Source organism: Triturus cristatus, chromosome 9, assembly GCF_964204655.1.
Source record: "Triturus cristatus chromosome 9, aTriCri1.1, whole genome shotgun sequence".
Lineage (NCBI taxonomy): Eukaryota > Metazoa > Chordata > Amphibia > Caudata > Salamandridae > Triturus > Triturus cristatus.
Genome location: NC_140592.1, coordinates 695,363,434 through 695,382,793, shown reverse-complemented (window position 1 = coordinate 695,382,793; position 19,360 = coordinate 695,363,434). Strand labels below are relative to the sequence as shown.

The following is a 19,360-nucleotide window of genomic DNA, read 5'->3' as shown; positions in this document are numbered from 1 at the left end:
GATCGAGGTAACTATTAGCGGCGATATCACGTGTCTAGGACCTCTTTCAAGTGCTCGCCGTTCTTTTTACCCAGCATCCCCCCACTCCCGCTACCTGCCATGGGCGGCAATCTGAGGGATAGCCCCGGGCGCCAGAAGCTCTAGCTACGCCCCTGCATTGAATGCAAAATAACAATGGACTGGGATGCGGCCATGTAATAACCATGGCTGAGATTATTTCAAGCATTCCATCTATCACTTTTTCATATACCTCAGTGCTTCAGCTGCATTCTCTAGGTACAAGCAGTGCATACCTGGAACACTCTCATGGTATAGCCAGTTTAAACAAAGTGAAGGGGCAGGAGCAGCACATTATCAATCTGGAACATTTTCTAGTTTAATAGAGCTTTAAGTTAAAGTAATCCTATTGCCAATTCAAGACAGTGTGTTCTGAGAATTAAATGCTGGCGCAGAGGGTATTAATGAGAGTTTTGTTGGATCAAAGTACACGTCTGCCCTTTAAATGTAATCTACCAATCCCTGCCAGGTCTGAATATGCCATGTGCGATATTATAAACGTTGCATTCACACAAAACATTTCTATCTTTATTTACAGAGACAGTTTCACAAAATATTGTCATGGACAGAAACATTTTAAACATTAGATCAAGGTGCAATAAATAGAGAAAGTTAAGGAACGTAAGATCCAAAACTGTGATCTACTTGTCGAGGCGCTCGAGAAAACCGTCCAACTGACACCAAATGCGGATCTACTGAAGATATTGCCGTGTAAGCTTAAACTTATACAATGACGTTTTTGAGGAATTATTAATGATATATGTGTAGCTTCTATCCACTGTCTGTTTTGGCCCTGCTCTCTTATATGTTACATCCACTGGTGCCCTCTCCTGGTATCGAACGGCAGTCGTCCCTTTAAATTATGTCACAGCCCGGCTGTTTTTCCGTTCAACTGGTCACGGCTGACAAACTCACGCTGAGCTATTACAATAACAGCGAGTTCCAATAAAAGCCCTCTGAGAATTTTTGCAAAGCGCCCAAATCTGCGTGCCTTTTCTCTCGTCAATTGACCTTAATTTGTTGATAGCAATTAACACTCCTCTTAGTTAATGACCTAGCAAGATACGACGGGTTTTCATTATGTAACCTGCTGTTTTGTTTTTTTATAAAGACTCACTTAATGCCTAATAGTGTAAGTAAGTGCTCCATGTAGTGTGATTTATGACAAGTTGGTATTTTTTTTACATTTAAACATTACTGGATTTTCGTAACTTTCTTCTCCCAATATGTCCGCTATGGTGGAATAAGACTTCTAGCTATCATTAGTTATGTGGTCTAGTGATTTAAATCAATTTCTAATGTTTCCTACGTGACAAGGCGGCCGCCGGTACACAGTAGCAGGCGATGTCTGTACTGGGGGCTTCAAATGTGACAGCCGATCTAAGTGAGACAACCATATCCCCGCAACAATGCTCAACATAATAAGTAATTTAGCAAACTATAAGAGGTCGCTTGCCTACAGGGCCGTCACCCTGTGATTAGAAGTGCAGTCCTACGTCAGTTGTGGTGGCTGTCGTGTAGTCCCTTCTCAATTTCCGATGGAAAACTGAAATAAGTACACTAAAGAAGAGACGCGGAACTTGGAAGTTCTGGCATAGTGCTGAGATTACTGTAGAGGTGAGAGCATGCTATGGCTATGATAAGTAAGTAATGTACAGGTGAGAGGAAGCAGGACAGTCTTAAAGCTTGCAACCACTCTGTGCACCGATGCGAATGTCACTGCACATGTGATTTGGCAGAGGGCAATCATACAAGGTTTCAGATTAGTTATGTGTGACATTTTCATAATTTCAGTGTAATTATGAGTGACATTCAACGACTATGAGTGACACTTTCTCGCAAGCAATGAAGACGTGGGAACATATAAACATTAGAAATTACACCCATTTGAGCAATGAAAAACCAGAGAGCTTTTAAAACTGCTGCAAAGCACCATCAATGGAAGGGCCCTAACCAACATGTCGCACAGACATTGCACTCCTCTTCGGTGAGTACTCTGCTGCTGGACTCATCTGTGTCATGATCAGTGAATCCGCCTCTATGCAGTGCCAGTCTGAGTGAAGCCACTTTTGGCTTTAGCCAGTGTTCTGCGCAGTGAAGAGGGGCAGTGACCTCAAAGTAGCAGTGCTGCTGATGTTGGGGGCTGCCCGTAGTCTTACAATGGGTTGATCCTGACTGAGGCTTGTTTTCTCTTCGTTGCCTAGTTCTTTTTTCCCAGTTCTTATTTATCACGTACTTGACTTGAAGGTAGTGGAGAGGTTTATATGAGCACCCGTTACATTTTACAAAGAAACATGTGTATTGTACAGGCAGGTGCTGCACAGTCACTTAAGCTGACTTCTGGCGCTGAACTAGAGCTGTTTGGTTATAAGAGGGCCAGTGTGAGGTGTGTCTGACGTCAGGCAGCCTCCGAATATGGCAGCTGCTTGTCACTGTGTGGTGCATTCGAGCTGGCAGGCCACCACTGCCCGGCACTTTTAAGTGTACACACGTGCCAAGAGTACAGACACCCCAGTCACACTGTACACTTTCCCAATTTGATGCCGAGATAGCAAGCTAATTAGAATGTTGTTGATACTCCAGTGGTAACAACATAAATTGATCTGCAAGTTTGAAGTCTTTCGAGTGAGGGGGGCTGGGGCCCAGGAGTGAGGGGAGAGCACGCTAAGTGAAATAGTGCCCTGACCAGTGCTTAATTTGTGCCGGTGCTTTCCGGTGCTTAGCACCGGCACCTATTTATCAGGGCCGGGTCTACATAACACCACGCATTTGCAACTCTGACTCGGCCTGTCATATGTCAGGCAATCTGAACGTGGCATGGACTAGAGACTTCTACAGTCAATATATAAAATTAAATTACCTCAGACTCGGCGCTCGCATCGCATATGATTGATTACTGACTGACTGTCTGCTCCAGAGAGTCCGACTCATTTTATTTATGTATTCCAATCACAATGCGCATTTCAAATTTGCTTTAGGTGGCAGGTGGCGGCTTGGGCCCTTCAGTGTTGCTGCCGATGGACGGGCCGTGGGACGCTGTTTGGGCAGGGGGCTGGATTTGGTTTTGCAGGGGTAGGGCTGTGCTGTGCAGAAGGCAGCACGTGCGTAGATTTTTTTCAAAATGCCACCCCCCGGCACACCCGCACGCACCGCCCCCCACCACGAGTCATCGGCTAGCCCAACCTTGAGTGCAGGTATCAACAGGCCTAGGCCGCCAATGAATAAAGACAGGCAGGCCAGTGCCCGGCCGCCCACCACCAGTAACTGTAAGTAGGAACGCTGTTTTTTTATTTTTATTTTTGCGTGGTGGGTGGCGTGACAATGTCTATGATGGTCACAGGCTTGGTAGGCTAACTCCGGCTCCCGCATGCAATGAAGTTCGGAGTAATGGGGTTAAACTTTAAAGGCCCTGCACCGGCCCCTTCTGCCCTTCATCCAGCCTTCTGGCCGGGCCGGACAGTGGCAGTAGACCTTGGCATGTTTCCCTCACTTGGGACTCCCAGCGTTAGGTCATGCTGTGAGGCTGACCCCCCCCGGGCTTTGAAGCGGTACCGCGGTAACATGGTTGCGAGGCCTACTGAGGACCCCTACCACCATAGGTCTCGTAACAGTGGACATTGGCATTGTACTTGCACACGGACGGTGCCGGCGCTGGAGGCATGATTGTTCAGGGCAGTGGACTTCACAGTTCACTTAATACGAGTCCAAGGCCTGCCCTGAGCACTCATGCCTCCGGCACCAGCACCGACCGTGTGCAAGTACATTGCCAAGGTCCACTATTGCGAGACCCATGGTAGTAGCGGTGGGTGACAGCCCTTGCTATTACTACCATTTCTACATGTCATGCTCTAGAGTGCACCGTTCGCCCCAAATTTTACAAATGTTTTTCTCTGAAATCCAGGTAGGTATTTATACCCCCACCCCCAATTTGTTAAAGTTCAACATACACCTCTGTTCAAACTTCTAAACAGCGCTGACAGCTCTGACGAATAGATGCAGTAAAGGCGGTATGTGGCGCTGGGGGCCGTGGCTATGTATTGTGCGTTCATTCAGCAAACACCCCGCGCACATGCACACTTTTCTTCTGGATTTACGTCCTTGCAAGCACGTGCGCTCCCGTGAACACATGCCAGATTCTCAAAGCCATTTTCAGTAATGTATGTATGTACGTATGTTAGTACAGTAACACTAAATAACGTGGTATTGGGCCATATTTATTTGCAGTACCATGGCATACAAATAAGTGAAAACTGCATCTCACTCCAACGTGTGCCTTCTAAACAGTGACTAATTTGAGCCAGGGGTTCAAGTAGCCTCCTGATGAGAGCCCCGGCACTTATTTTTTTACAAATTAACCACTGGCCCTGACCCCTCTGAAGACCAAAAACATCATGCGCCACGCACTCACTGCAGAAGGCTCCTCCACTAGCACAGAGTTTGTTGGGCACCATCGTATTTCAGACGGCGGGCAGAGAGTATGAAAATAAACAATACGAGTACAGCCACAAGCACAAAAGGCATTGGATTTACGGGAGGTTGAGGCTGGCGCTGTTGTTCCTTTATTTTATTTTCTAACATTGTTCCTTTCCCATGACCCAGAGAGGTGAGACCACAGCACCCCAGTCAGTATGAGCTATTAAAAACTAAGCAATATAACCAAAGCAGACAATACCTGACTTTGCCAGGCCCACCTCAAGGCCGAGGAGTATGACTCGGATTTTCCGGCCAGGCAGCAACGCCGGGCAGTATTCAAGGCAGCACAGACTGGACTATTGTGTGGTATAGTTGGCTACTCTGGGTGAGGAACCAATCCGACCAGCGGCCTCCCCATGTGTAGTGTTCTCCGGCTCCCGTCGTTGGTAGACGGAACGCGACTGCCGGGAAGTCGCGACTAAGGGCCTACGCGGGTATAAATGACCAGGAGGCTAATTGGTGTTGTTACAAGGTCCGCCGTCGTAGGCCTAGTGGCGTACGTACGTGCGCGACCGTCTTTTATTTGCTTACGCCACGTGACCCGACGCGTACGCATTAGGCGTATCGCGTCACAGTCACGACATTGCATTCCTCTCCAACAAACATGAAAAACCAAAATTAACTACAACCTTCCTTACATTGAACCCCCCGCCCAGCATTCGCTGTCAGCAGAACAATCCAAATTTCCGAATAATGTAACATGGAACATTCTTACGTGAGGTAGTCTTTTAAACGACAGGAGGACTCAGGATTGTTCCGCAGGCTGTACTGTGACGTGCCCCGGCCTTGTGAGTCTCCGGTATCTCCGCCTTGCCCCTCAACAGGAATCACAACCTCTTGAGACTGTCGCCCAGGACTCACTGTTGGGCCATACGATTCTCTCTGCGGAGACGACTTGGGAAAGTCAGTTTCTCCCGTGTCCTCCATGGTTGGTTCCATATCTCCGCCACTAGTTTCAACGTCTTCCGCCCGCCTTGTGTTGAGGGTGTCGCCCCCCTGGTCAGGGACCACTTCTGCTCGCTGTGGATAATGCTTTTTGAAATGCGACACGTTTCTGGTTATTTTCTCTCTCCCACAAGTGGCTGTGACGCAAGTTCCTGTGACAGACACCACCGTCCAGGGTTCCTTTTCAAAACTCAGGCAGAATTTACTTCCCTGGGCTCTGTTTTTGAGCAGCACAGTGTCCCCTCGGCGGATGTTTGGTAGGGCGGCCTTCCGCCGGAGACTAACATGAGCATGTGCTTTTCGCCGCCGGGCGTCAATGGTACTCTCCTCGGGGGTTTCTGGTCGCCACTCGGGGTGATGCGGGATCGTGTCCGTGACTACTCTTCCCATTAGTAGATACGCGGGAGCCACACCAGTGGTCGTGTGGGGTGTCTGGCGATAACTCCGGAGAAAAGTGAATATGGACAATTCTACGGATTGAGCCTTGTCATGTGCAATGCGTATTACTTTGTTAAGTGTCCGCATAAATCTTTCAGCTTCCCCATTCGCTTGCGGCCAGCGGGGGTTGATCCGGCGATGACGAATACCCAGCACTTGCAGGTATGAGGCAAATTCTTGACTTTGGAAAGGAGATCCATTGTCGGTTCTTATCTCTTGCACGAGTCCATGGGCGGCCATGATTTTCTTGAGTTTCGGTATGACTTCAGTCGCGCTGACAGTATCTCCACTTCAGGATATTTAGAGTGGTCATCAAAGGCTACCAGAGTATGGCGCCCATCTGGCAGACTGCCAAAATCTACACTCACTCGAGACAAGGGGACCCTCGGCCGAGGTTCCACAATGACAGGGGCAGGTCGGGGTGCCTCCCAGGTGACCTGGCACGATAGGCAAGCACGGACAGTGGCCTCTACCATGTCGTCCATTAGTGGGAACCAAACTTTTGTGCGAAGCCTCGATTTTGTTTTGACCATGCCTTGATGTCCTACATGGGCAAGGTCCACCACCCTCTGTGTTAGGGATGTTGGAATTACCAGCCTGTGTCCTCTTAGCAGGCTCCCTGTATCATCCTCGGTGAGCTCATCCCTGACATGGTGCAAACTGTCCATTATTTGTAGTGCCGTGGTTGTTAAACTCTTCCACTCCTCCTTCGCTTTATGCCAGCTACTGCTCCGGATGGCTCCCTTGGCGCGCTGCAGACACTCATCTTGGTCCGTGGCTTCCCGTAGGCTCGTCATGGAAATGGGTATGGGGCATGATCGGGCGGAGACACACCTAACATATTCCTCAGTGTCAGCGGCATCCTCCATTTCCTGGGCCGTGGCTTTCCGCGGATGGCGGGACAGGTAGTCGGCCGGATTCTTAGACCCAGGCTGATACTCTATTTTACAGTTATAGTTCTGGCGTTGGAGCATCCACTTCTCAATCCGTGGCGGCGGCTTGGTCGAGGTTCCTCAAAAGAGCGCCACTAGCGGCTTGTGGTCTGTTGCTACTACAAACGGTTTTCCGTACAAGTACAAATGGAAATGGTGGCACCCCCAATGAATAGCGATGGCTTCCTTTTCTATATGTGAGTATCTCTGTTCAGTTGCGGTAAGGGATCTGCTGGCGAATGCCACCGGGGCCCACTCTTCTTGAGGGTTCCTTCTTTGCAGTAGGACGGCTCCTAAGCCGACCGGACCAGCGTCCACGGCGACCAATGTTAGCTTCGTGGGGTCAAAGAACGCCAGGGTGGTGGCTTCAGAGAGAGACTCCTTGATTTTCTCAAAGGCCTGGGCTTGTTCACCGCCCCACTTCTAGGTGATGGACTCCTTGGTCAGCTCTCTCAGCGGTGCCGTCAGGTTGGCCAGGTCCTGGATGAATCTCCCGCAGTAATTGACCATCCCAAGGAAGCTGCGGACCTCCGTGACGTTGGTGGGAGCGACAGCTTCTTTAATGTCTCAAACTTTCTCAGGGTCCGGGTTGACCCCTTCCTTGGAGAAAGTATAGCCAAAGAATTGCAGTTTTTTACATAGGAACTCGCATTTCTCTCGGTGAAGAGTGAGGCCTGCATCCCATACCCGGCGTAGTACTTGAAGGAGTCGCTCATTGTGCTCCTGGATTGTTTTGGCGTGTATCATGATGTCATCGCTGACATTGATGACCCCTGGGACGCCTGCAATTAACTCTGTATCACATTTTGGAATACCTCTGCGGCACTGGATACTCCAAAACGGAACCCGGTGTACCTCCGGAGTCCCACATGTGTGGAGAATGTAGTGATGTTGCGGGAGGCTTCGTCTAGCACCAGTTGGTGATATCCGGATCTCAGGTCTAGTTTTGAAAACCAACAGGCTCCTGCCATTTCTCCAATGAGATCGTCTATCGTGGGAGTGATGTGGCGTTCCCGCTTGATCGTGACGTTGGGAAGTCTCATGTCGACACAGATTCTCACCGCGCCCGGCTGTTTGGGCTTCCGGGCGACGACGATGGGGGATACACACGGTGTGGGACCGGACACTTTTTCGATTATTCCTGCTGCCTCTAGCTTCTTGAGCTCCTTCTCCCCCAGTGGCTTCAGGATAAACGCTATCCGCCGATGTCGTAGGGTGACCGGCTGGACCGTTGGGTCGATGTGGAGGTGGATTTCTTTTCCACGGAACTTCCCGATCCATTGGAAGACTTCCTCAAATTCGTCCAGGATGTGCTGCAGGGACTCCTGGTGTACTCCAAAGGCAAATTTCACGACTCCCAGGTCTTCGGCCGCTCGGCACCCCAGCAGCATCCCCTGGCCATCTTCTGTGACGTAGACGTTGGTGGTAACCGACGGCGTGCCGTGGGAGATTACCGTCCGGAACCGTCCACGTATTTTCAAAGGAGCTTCTTGGCCATACGCAAACACTGTTATCGTTGAGGGGTGTAGGGCCGGCTTCGGGTTCATGGTGCTGTGTAGGGCTGCGGCCATGATATTAATGGTGGCTCCTGTGTCCACAACTGCGGTGACTTCCTGAGACCCTACTCGGATACTGCATTGTGGTAGGCGTCTTGCCTTGCGGGTGGTGGTGCCAATCATGTGGATTTTGTGCACCACTCTCTCTTCCTCCTCCTCATCATCCATGTCGCTGGGTCTTCCTCCTTGAGAGTGTTTGCCGCTTGTCGGGGCCTGCGGTACTTTTTTGACCGGCATACTTTTTCGAAATGATTGAACCTTCCACACCCCGAGCACCTTTTGCCTTTCGCCGGACACTCTGCTGCTGCGTGCGGCGATCCCCCGCAGTATCCACACGACTTCGACTGTCCGGGGGAGGGTGTTGCCGCTCCCTTCTTGCTCCACCTCTGTGTGGGTCTGGTCGACACCACGTTCACAGGTTCAGTCTTCACTGGTGCTTGAAGAGCGGCTTCCATGTGCGCTGCCTGCGCTTTCGACAGCTATTTGGTCCGACCCATCGTCAGGATTTCCGCCAACGGCTTCCTGGACTCTTCCTGTATGCGCTCTCGCAGCTTGGCTGAGGCACAGCCCTGGATGATCTGCCCCCTGATTTCTTCGGTCTCATCCCAGAATCCGCACGTGGCTGCAAGGTTCTTCAGGCGGGCGTGATACGTGTCTAGCGATTCTTCCGGAAGCTGGCGCGCTTGCCGGAAGATGAACCTCTCATCATCTTGGTTGGCCATCGGTTTGAAATGTTCATTAACGGCGGCTATCAGTGTCAGGTGTGTTCTGGGAGTGGCCTCCGCTAGCGTTTTGACGATGTTGTGAATGTCTTTTCCACCCAGGTGTATGATTATTGCCCTTTTCTGGTCCCTATGGACCATGGTGGCCTCGAAAAATATGCGCAGCCGATCTTCCCAGTCCTTCCACTTGGCCGCAATCGACGAAGGTGCTCCCTCTACTATGAAAGGTTCTATTGGAGGTATCGTGGCCATGGCTATTGCTCAGCGCTGTGCGTGGTCTTCCCTGGCCTCTTCCTGTGTGTACACTGCCTGCTTTGCCTCCAGTTCTCGTGGGCCTCCCCTTTTCCGGGGCACCCCCCCTGTCTCCTTGTGTGCGTGTGCTTGGGTGTTCTCCACTGTGCACTGGGCCTGCCCCTGCCTAATAGGCCTCCCTTCTATGTAATGTTATTTGGGGCTAGGCCTCTGCACTGTGAGGTGAGCTTTGTCCCCCCTGTCTTCCCAGAGGTTGAGGCCACAGTCACTCAGCCCCAGGTACTCACAGAGCAATCCAGGAGCTGCCTCCCCTTTTGTGGCACGATCGGCAGTCACCTGCAGGGCTCACACTCGTTGGGGCGCCACGACCGGTACCCTCCGAGGCCTGGACCACGTGGCTGGCAGACCGATGATTCACGCGCCTCGTGCGCGATCACTGCAGCGCCCTCCCGTGGGGCAGCGCGACCTCACCGCGCACCAGGAACACCACGAGGTGCTCAGGACTCCGCACTCCGCGCTGGGGCAAGAGCGCCGTGAGCCACATGCAGCGCTCGCGGCTGCCACACCAGCGCACCACACCTCGGCGAGGGCACGCCCGCCCTCGTCGCCAGTTTGTGTAGTGTTCTCCAGATCCCGTCGTTGGTAGACGGAACGCGACTGCCGGGAAGTCACGACTAAGGGCCTACGCGGGTATAAATGACCAGGAGGCTAATTGGTGTTGTTACAAGGTCCGCCGTCGTAGCGCTAGTGGCGTACGTACGTGCACGACCGTCTTATATTTGCTTACGCCACGTGACCCGACACGTACGCATTAGGCGTATCGCGTCACAGTCAAGACTTTACACCCTTGGTTCATTCTCAGCTGGCCGCTGCTGGGTGACGGGTCCAGTCGCTGGATGATAATTTTTCAGAAAGATTACTGCGCTGCCTGCGCTGCTTTGCCAGCAGCCAAAACAAACTTTATTGAACTGCCACTCGCTCGGCTCGCGGCGTGGGCGGCAGGACGTTCTAGCTATTAAAGAGGGTGTCTGACAAAACTTGTCCTGACATCATTCTCATTGACTGTCTCGCTAGTAGCTTTGGGAGCACTGACTTCAGACATCAGTCATGATGCATCACTATACCGCACGCAGTGTCTTGAGTGAATTCTTAAAGTTACAGTGTTACCATAGTAGCTAGAGCTGCCTGCCAACAGCTGAGACAGCCCCCAAGCCTGCCAAGCAGCTGCCACTCACGCTTATTGTAATAGTGCATTAGCAACGCTGGGTATAATTTGTGACTTTACATTTCAGTGCGGTGAGGCAGACCACCACACTGAAATGCGTTAGTCTAACGCCCCATGCGTGGTAATGGCAGGGATGGCTAATGGTGCAATGCCACAGGGCAGCCACAGCAGAGGAAGGGTCCTGTTTAGATGAAAAGTAATCAGAAAGTTACTGTGCTTGTAAGATGGGGAACAGCAGGATTTTAAGTGAGATAAAGAAATGGGAGGGGCCTTCTAAAGAGGTTTGGCCTGTGTAACTAAGGGCATGGCTTAAACAAATTTGCTTTTATGGTTCAGGATATGAATACAGGGCAATGTCCCATATCCATGTCTGTTCTCAATTTTATGTCAAGACAGGAGGCTCCTGTTATCCCTTCTAATCTTTCTTTTATTTCTATTGCTGCAGCAAAGAACGTTGAAACTACAAATCCCAAGAGGCTTAGCAACAGGCTAGCTTATGGGAACAAAAACCGGAATCATCACCATAGCCAAAAGTATCACAGTACTATGAATAATGCCACACTTGACTGCAAACAGCCCTCTTTTCTTGCTGCTCACAGTCAAGAAATGTACATTATTTATTCCCTTTATCAGGGGTGTGGAATTTCATAAAATATCTGCTTGTTTATGAGGCGGGTTGTTTAATAAATCTACTTGTCCTGTAACAAAATCCACTTGTCCCTTTTGTGCAATGTAATGCTGCGACAAATTATGGCAGCAATCTCATTACATAAGAGCTCTGAAATAGCCTCTCTGATTATGGCAGGGCTCCTTCCATAGTAGGGTTTGAATACTAGCCATTCCCTTATGTTTCCACTTTTCCGCAGATCTACATACTGGGGCTGAACGTAATGGTAAGCAATAGTTCCAGGGTTTGAATGCCCTTTTGAGTCTGTGAAAACCTTTTAACTTGCATGTTTTAAGGATTTTCACTAAAACTTCTCTAATGTTATCCAATACTGAAAAAAGTTGTAAATTTCCTCCTGATAATGGCAGACATAAAACTTCTTCCAGGGTTCAGAAAAAAAGCGATTGGAGGGAAAGTGAACTTGCAAATCTACACCTGCATATTTGCTCATGCTAACATGCAGTTCACAAATATTTTCTAGGAGTACTATTTCTTGGCTTAGTTCTGTAAAGTCTTGTGAATTGACGAATGCCGTATATCTTTACTTAATGCAAGGACACGGGTGCATTTTGAGACTTTATTTAATAATTGTGCCCTTAATTAGGTTTGGTGTTAACCATGACCTCTTGTGTTTATTCAAATTCTGTCTCTCTCTCTCTCTGTCTATTGGCCAGCTTCACTCTGAGTGAGTAACAATACACAGGAGTATAACCCGTTAACCCAGGAGAGACCGGGCGCAATGTACAACAAAAAACAATGTCTCAACTGGAGAATATTTTGGAGGGGGAACCAATTTTGACCAAGTGAGATAAATCACATAAGAACCAAGGGGCAAGAAGGGAGACCACAGTATAGGTAGAGTAAGAAAAGGTATTTATACAATTGTGCAAGTAGTTAAAGAAGCACTACAATACATTCACTTGTAAAATGACCTAAGCACACAACGTAAAAAACTGAACGTGCTGGTGAATAGTGAGCGATGCAGTGATACAGAAGTGTGAAAAACAGCATGAACGGCGCAAATGAAAAAAGGGGTACAAGGGTCAACAAACAAGATAAATATATACAGTAAAGTACAAGAAATTATTTGGGATGTTTTGGTTGACCACAGGGAGGCCTTAGTTCTAGGCTGTGTAGTCGACGGCGTTTCGACCTGGATGATTTCAGGTCATCATCAGGACAGAGGTCATAGATTAACCCCTTCGGTGCTCATGACGGAATGGTTCCGTCATGACCCACGGTTGAGCTGTGCTCATGACGGAACCATTCCGTCATGACCACACCCGCGCAAGATTCCGTCAGCACAGCGGCGGAATCTGCGCAGCATCGAAGGGGTTAAAGAGTAATGCTTCTGATGCAAATCATGCAGGACACGAGTAATAAAGTTGTTGAAGGGACACTGTGTGACTCAAGATTCGGGATCCAAGAGGAACAGAACGAAGGATGGTCGTCCGACCTGAGCGCGGGAAGGATCGGTGGGGCACAAGGGCGAGGGAGTGAAACTTGTTAGGGTAGTCCTATTTTCAATTGAAGGATGGTGGGGCCCATGTCGAGCAGAATGACCAAAGGTTCGGAAGGTTTTCACCGACGGCTTTGCGGTTTGTTCCCTGGCCCTGGATTTACTCCCTCGTCGTGGACCAGTCGGTTTGGACTTCTTAACAATATTGGCCATTCTGCTCGACATGGGCCCCACCATCCTTCAATTGGAAATAGGACTACCCTAACAAGTTTCACTCCCTCGTCGTGGACCAGTCGGTTTGGATTTTTTTAAACAAAATTGGCCACTTTGCTCGACATTGGTCCTACCATCTTTCTATTGAGAACACGACTACCCTTACAAGCAACCGGCCTTGTGCCCCACCGATCCTTCCCGCACTCAGGTCGGACGACCATCCTTCGTTCTGTTCCTCTTGGATCCCGAATCTTGAGTCACACAGTGTCCCTTCAACAATTTTATTACTCGTGTCCTGCATGATTTGCATCAGAAGCATTACTCTTTAATCTATGACCTCTGTCCTGATGATGACCTGAAATCATCCAGGTCGAAACGCCGTCGACTACACAGCCTAGAACTAAGGCCTCCCTGTGGTCAACCAAAACATCCCAAATAATTTCTTGTACTTTACTGTATATATTTATCTTGTTTGTTGACCCTTGTACCCCTGTTTTCATTTGCGCCGTTCATGCTGTTTTTCACACTTCTGTATCACTGCGTCGCTCACTATTCACCAGCACGTTCAGTTTTTTACGTTGTGTGCTTAGGTCATTTTACAAGTGAATGTATTGTAGTGCTTCTTTAACTACTTGCACAATTGTATAAATACCTTTTCTTACTCTACCTATACTGTGGTCTCCCTTCTTGCCCCTTGGTTCTTATGTGATTTATCTCACTTGGTCAAAATTGGTTCCCCCTCCAAAATATTCTCCAGTTGAGACATTGTTTTTCACTCTGAGTGAGAGCATTCTGTTCTTTCACAAGGAGCATATCGACGCACAATCGTTTTGTTCAGTGCCAGGAACTACTATGGCAATGTGTGCTTTTTGAGACCAAGAACTATTTTTGCTTTTGCCAATGTTTGTTATAATGGTGAGGGCCCGACAGCCCCCACACCGATAAGGTTTTACAAAAACCATGCAAAAGAAGTCACGCATTGACAAAACGAAAAGGCTGACAAACAATTTCAGACCTACTGGCTTTACCAATGCTTGTTTATTTTTATGTATCCCATAATCTTATTAAAACTTGGTACACTGATTTTCCATTATGAATATTTTTGAGAAATACTAGGATACATCAACACATTTTACTAAATGATGCTGCAAACAAAAGGTACGTAAAATTTGAAAGTAGTTTAGCTAAATGTTTTTGCATTTTTTTGTGAACATTTTATTTTTATAGCAAAGAATCATTAATCTTGCTTTCAAGCTTCGGCAAATATTTGCATCCAAGCAGAGAGCATTCCGGGAGCATTATACATAACCTCATATTTCTAAACATTGAAAACGTTTGTACACATTTTTATACTAGAACCACTGTCAGTAGTGCATTCTGAGCTTACAACATGTACTTAGTGAACTCTCCCTAATAATAAAGGCTTTGCATTAATGAACCATTAATACAAATTTGAACCGCATTAACAGATGGACTCAAATATTACCTTAACTGTAGGCAATGCCTTTCCCTGATCAATAATGTGGCACTGTAAAATGGTAGCCAAAGGGTTTGTGCTGTAGGGGGTTTGGCCTACTTGTCCCAAGGACAAAATACACATGAAAACTTGTTGCGCTTGACCCCAAACAATATGTCCCGGGCGTCAGGCTTTAGGAATTCCACATCCCTGCTTTATGGTATTCAATATGGTATATTAACATTGTTTTTAGTTTGAGCCTATGCAACGCATGCGCTGCTCTGCAAGGCATGCTGTATTGAGGTATAGCATAGAAGCTCTGCCCATTTCCCACCCATCTTTCAATTGGCTCCTGTTACTGTCCTTTCGAAATTGTTACTTTTCATTTTTGAATAAGCTTATTAATCCCTTCTTGGTACTGCCTTGTCTGCATTTGTAACCTCCCATAACGACTGGACATTTTACTCGTGTGGTTACACGGTCCGCTTTATCTAGTCGGTGAGCACTATTTTCTTTGATGGTCTTCCCTATTCAATCCATGACCTCGCAGCATACCACCACCTTTTATATTGTTATAAGTCATGTATTTTTTCATTTCCAGCGTGGTCCGCTTTAACAATAGCGGCCGTGCTTATTTATTCATTTAATTTACAGCGCAGCTGTTTTCACTTTAGCAGCTGCACTTATTTATTTAATTTACAGCGTGCCCGCTTTCACTTTAGCGGCTGCGCTACAAAAGCTTTCTTTATTTATTTTACCACTTTTTGTAAATGCCCCCAATACGCGCTTTCACTTTAATTTTGGCTGCACCCCTTTCTCTAGACGCTGTTCACTGTAACCTGAATACAGAGAGCAGTCTCTAAAGAAAGGGGCGCGGCCACCATTAAAGTGGTCTTCCATTTGTGAGAGTTTGAGCTATTAGGCATTATAAATGACAATGCCTTTAGTTAATGTGTTGCTTTGAAAATCACATAAATAAAAGGCATTATCATTTATAATGCCAATAGCTTAAAATCTTGGAATTGCGAGACCTATTGCATTGCCAATGCTTTTTCTGTAGCTGTCATTAGTACACATTGTTTACTGGTAGGCTTTGGTACCTTGTTCTCCGTTGTGTATTCAACGCAATTGTTGCTCTCTTCGTGCATTGTGGTGCGCTCTGCATCTCAGCGGCTCCCTCTTCTGCCATTTTTTTATTGCCCTTCTGCCGGTCACCGTGTTGAGTGCCATGCCAGTCGCAGCTTTATCTGCGGCTTTAATTTCGGCAAAGGAACTTTCCTTCAGCTTCTCTCCTCAGCAGAGTTGGTTTTCTTCGCCGTTTCAACACGCAACTTCAGAATAAAGGTAGAGGCTTTTAGACCCGCCTTCTCTCATCGCTATTGCTGCCTTTCTTGGCGCGTTCGCACCCTGAGGTAGTGTTTTGGTGCTTCACTCCCCCCTTGGGTTTCTTTTGCAATTTTAACACTTTTTCTGCCTGAAGTTAGTGAAAATTGAGTATTCACTGTGGAGTTAGACAGCTTTCCATTAATGAATGTGGAAAATGATGAAGGGGAAGCATTTGAAAACAAATTAAATTATTTTTATTAATTACTCAGTTGAACAAGCCATTGTGGCCTTTATGGACCATATAGCAAAAAATATTGACACTCTGTAATGACTAGGATGTCAAAGACACTGGTGGTCTATTCTGCGGTGTAAAGCAGAAAACGCAAAATGCTGTTGTTACCTACAAAAAAGAAACGCACATCTATTCCAATTCCTGAAATTGCACTTTTTAGCAGTGATGTTCCACTTGCCAAAACGGGGACGTAATTCCTCCTAGGCTTCCTACGATGGAGGGGAATTCCAAAACCTATTCTAAGTTCAAAAGATAAGGTCTCCTATCAAAACTGAACCTAAAGCTAGTGAATCTGCCGACTCTTGATCCAGGCATCAAGGCAGATGGTCTTCTTTTTGGGGACTCCTTTATCAAGGACCTGAGCCGTTATGTTACCATGTTTTCGACTATTGATACGGTCCAACAATCTCTGAAAAAAGTATTTTCCCAGCATGTTTTTGCACAGGCCGGTAAATGCAGGAGCCGCTTTACTGGCTGTTCCTACCACAACAAGCGAACCAGAGGCTCCTTCAACTCATCTTATGGCTACCAAGACTTCAAACCACAGTTCTACCCACAAAGAGGGAGAGGTAATCGTGGTTGTGGACAAAGAAACTTTAGAGCCACCAATCGGCAACTTGAGTCTGTCTTCTGGCCTTCCTCCTGTAGGAGGCCATCTTCAGTATTGTCTCTCAAAATGGCAAACAGTAGATCCTTGGGTGCTAAATACAATAAAGGTTGTTTTATGGAGTTTTACGCAACACCTTTTCAAAACTTTTTTCCTCCTCCTCCAAAGTTCTCTTCAGATAAACCCAACCTAATCTCCCTAAAAATTCAGGCGCTACTACATAAACAGGAAATATAGATTTCCAACCCAGATCCTTCAGGGTTTTTCAGTTCCCTGTTTTGAGTCCGAAAGAAAAATAATACAATGAGACCGGTCATCAATCACAAATTGTTCAACCAGTTTGTAGTTTACAGACACTTCAAGGTGGAAACTATCATTCACCTCAGAGACTCTGTTTCAACATGATTGGATGGTAAGGTTAGATCTACGAAACACTCATCTTACAATCTCCATTCATCTTTCTCACAGTAAATTTCTTCAATTTCAGTGGCAGGGACAAACTTACCAATTTTCTTCACTTCCCTTAAGTCTTTCTTCGGCACCATGGTGCTTCATAAAAGTAATAGAACAGTGGTTGCGTACCTCAGGTCTCTAGGGATCAGACTGATAATGAACCTGGACGATATACTGCTCATGAGTCAAAATATTCAGATTCTTCATTCCTATCTTCATCTCACTTGTTCTCTGATATCAGAGTTGGTCTTTTTGGTAAACACAGACAAATCTATCATGATTCCCACTTAGCAGATAGAGTTTTTAGGTTTTCTCGTGAACTCTTCAAGTCCTACTCTTCACCTTCCTCAACAAAAAGTAAAAGCTCTCTAAAGCGAACTTCTTAACATGCTTTGCAGTTCCCAAATGTCCCTCGGATCATTAGCGAGGGTGGTGGGTCTCCTGTCCTCTTCCATCCAGGCCCTCTTTCCGGGTCCACTTCATAACCCAGCCCTTCAGTGTCTCGAGATTCATCACCTGCGAAACAGCCTTGCTTATTCTGATTCTATCAGCATGGATACAGAGTCCAGTCTAGAACTTCAATGGTAGATCGATCATTTAGACCCCTGGAAGGGCAGGACTATCTTCGTGTCAGCCCCGATCTTGTGTTAGAATCAGATGCAAGTCGGACGAGCCGGGGTGCCCGCTGTGGTTCAATATCAACTGGAAGTATATTGTCACTTGAGGAGTCCAAATTGCACATCAACTGTTTAGAGATGCTGGTAGGCTCCTTTGCAATCCAAAGTCTGACAAAAGACAGGATACAGTGCTCCATTCTTCTCCGCATGGACAAATCTCCGCAGTACGTTATATCAATCATTTTGGAAGCACCAAATCCAAACCATTAGCGGAACTGGCAAAATGTTTTCGGGAACACTGCCTACTCAACAAGATCTCGGTTCGAGCAGAATACTTACCAGGTTAGCTAAATTTAATATCAGACTGGCACTCCCGTCATCTACGAGATTTCAGCAATTGGAGACTTCATCCTTCAGTGTTCCAGTCTCACAAATGGGGTCCTTTCAGGAGTAATCTTTTTGCTTCATGGTTAAACTCTAAGTCTTCTGTTGGCGTTTGGACCCTCTAGCCTTAGCTACAGATGCCTTTTTACAAGACTGGTCCACTTCAGTCAATTATACATTTCCTCCTATCCTTATGATCAACAGAGTTAGAGTTCTGACTCAGGCTTGACATCAGCAAGAAATTGTGGTCATAGTGGTCCCGTTGTGGTTATCTCCGGTATGGTTTCCTCTCCTTTTCAAACTAGCAGTAGACTTTCCTGTCTTTCTCCTATCTTTTCCCAGTCTTCTTCTGGATCCTTTGGGCAACCCTTACAACCTAGTGCTCGACAACTCACTCACTCTATCTGCATGAAAATTGCAGGCCCGACCAATCTTGCCAGAGCTGCAGTATTCATTAACAAGAATGTTTACACACGAAAATACAAAAAGTGGGACACAAGCCTGTATCCTACTACACCAACAGAAACAAACAATTAGGGAACACACACGGAGGCTCAGGCAAAGCTTACGGTTTGTTACAGAAAAAATTTCACGATGTGAGAAACAAATCGCAAGGGAACACCGTGTGATCGTTCGGCGTGATGGCCTAAGTGTGGTGGCCTCACGCTGCTACGCTGGCGCATTATTCATATGGATCGAAACGCCGTTGACACCTTAATAAACCTTACTCGTCACTAGAAATTTTACCAATTGAATCTGTAAAGGTGTTCCTTGCGATTTGTTTCTCACATCGTGAAATTATTTTCCGTATCAACCCACACTTTGTGTTGGCCAATGCCTAAAAGTATACAAACAGCAGACCTTTGATCTCAGAACGTCCTCTTATTCCCAACTCCTCATTTCCTTTCAGAAACCCCACAATCCAGTTTCTGCTGCCATCCTGGCTCATTGAGTCAGATGCATTATGTGTTTGGCAAGCATTGATACCTCTGTGTTCGGAGCGGATTCCTACCAGGGTGCCATGGCTTCTAAAGGTTTTTGGGCAGGTGCCAGACTAGAAGTCATTCTGAGATCAGCTGACTGGAGGGACGATAATATCTTTAGGACATTTTATTGTAAACCTCTTCATACTGCAACTTCAGTGGTAGTTAACGTGCTTTAAACAATCATAATAGGAGCCTCCGGTCTTAACATAAAATATAGATTTTCCTAGTAATTTATGATGGAAAGTCTTAATTTTATGAAAGACACATAGGCAAGCATTATCCCACATCAACACTTGGTCA

The 19,360-nt window shown here is 47.1% G+C and overlaps 1 pseudogene across 4 annotated transcripts in view; it reads left to right on the top strand.

Moving 5' to 3' along the window:
- Nucleotides 1–1,550: 1,550 nt before the first annotated feature.
- The window catches only part of LOC146798523 (uncharacterized), a 34,456-nt pseudogene continuing 16,646 nt past the window's right edge, over nt 1,551–19,360 (top strand). The window contains exon 1 of one of the 4 annotated variants that reach the window (XR_014968719.1): nt 1,551–1,700. The product of XR_014968719.1 is annotated as an uncharacterized LOC146798523, transcript variant X1 (transcript). Of the gene's footprint in view, nt 1,701–2,014; nt 2,045–3,176; nt 3,324–19,360 lie in introns of those variants that run through there. The other 3 variants (XR_014968722.1, XR_014968721.1, XR_014968720.1) reach the window with 3 other exon arrangements.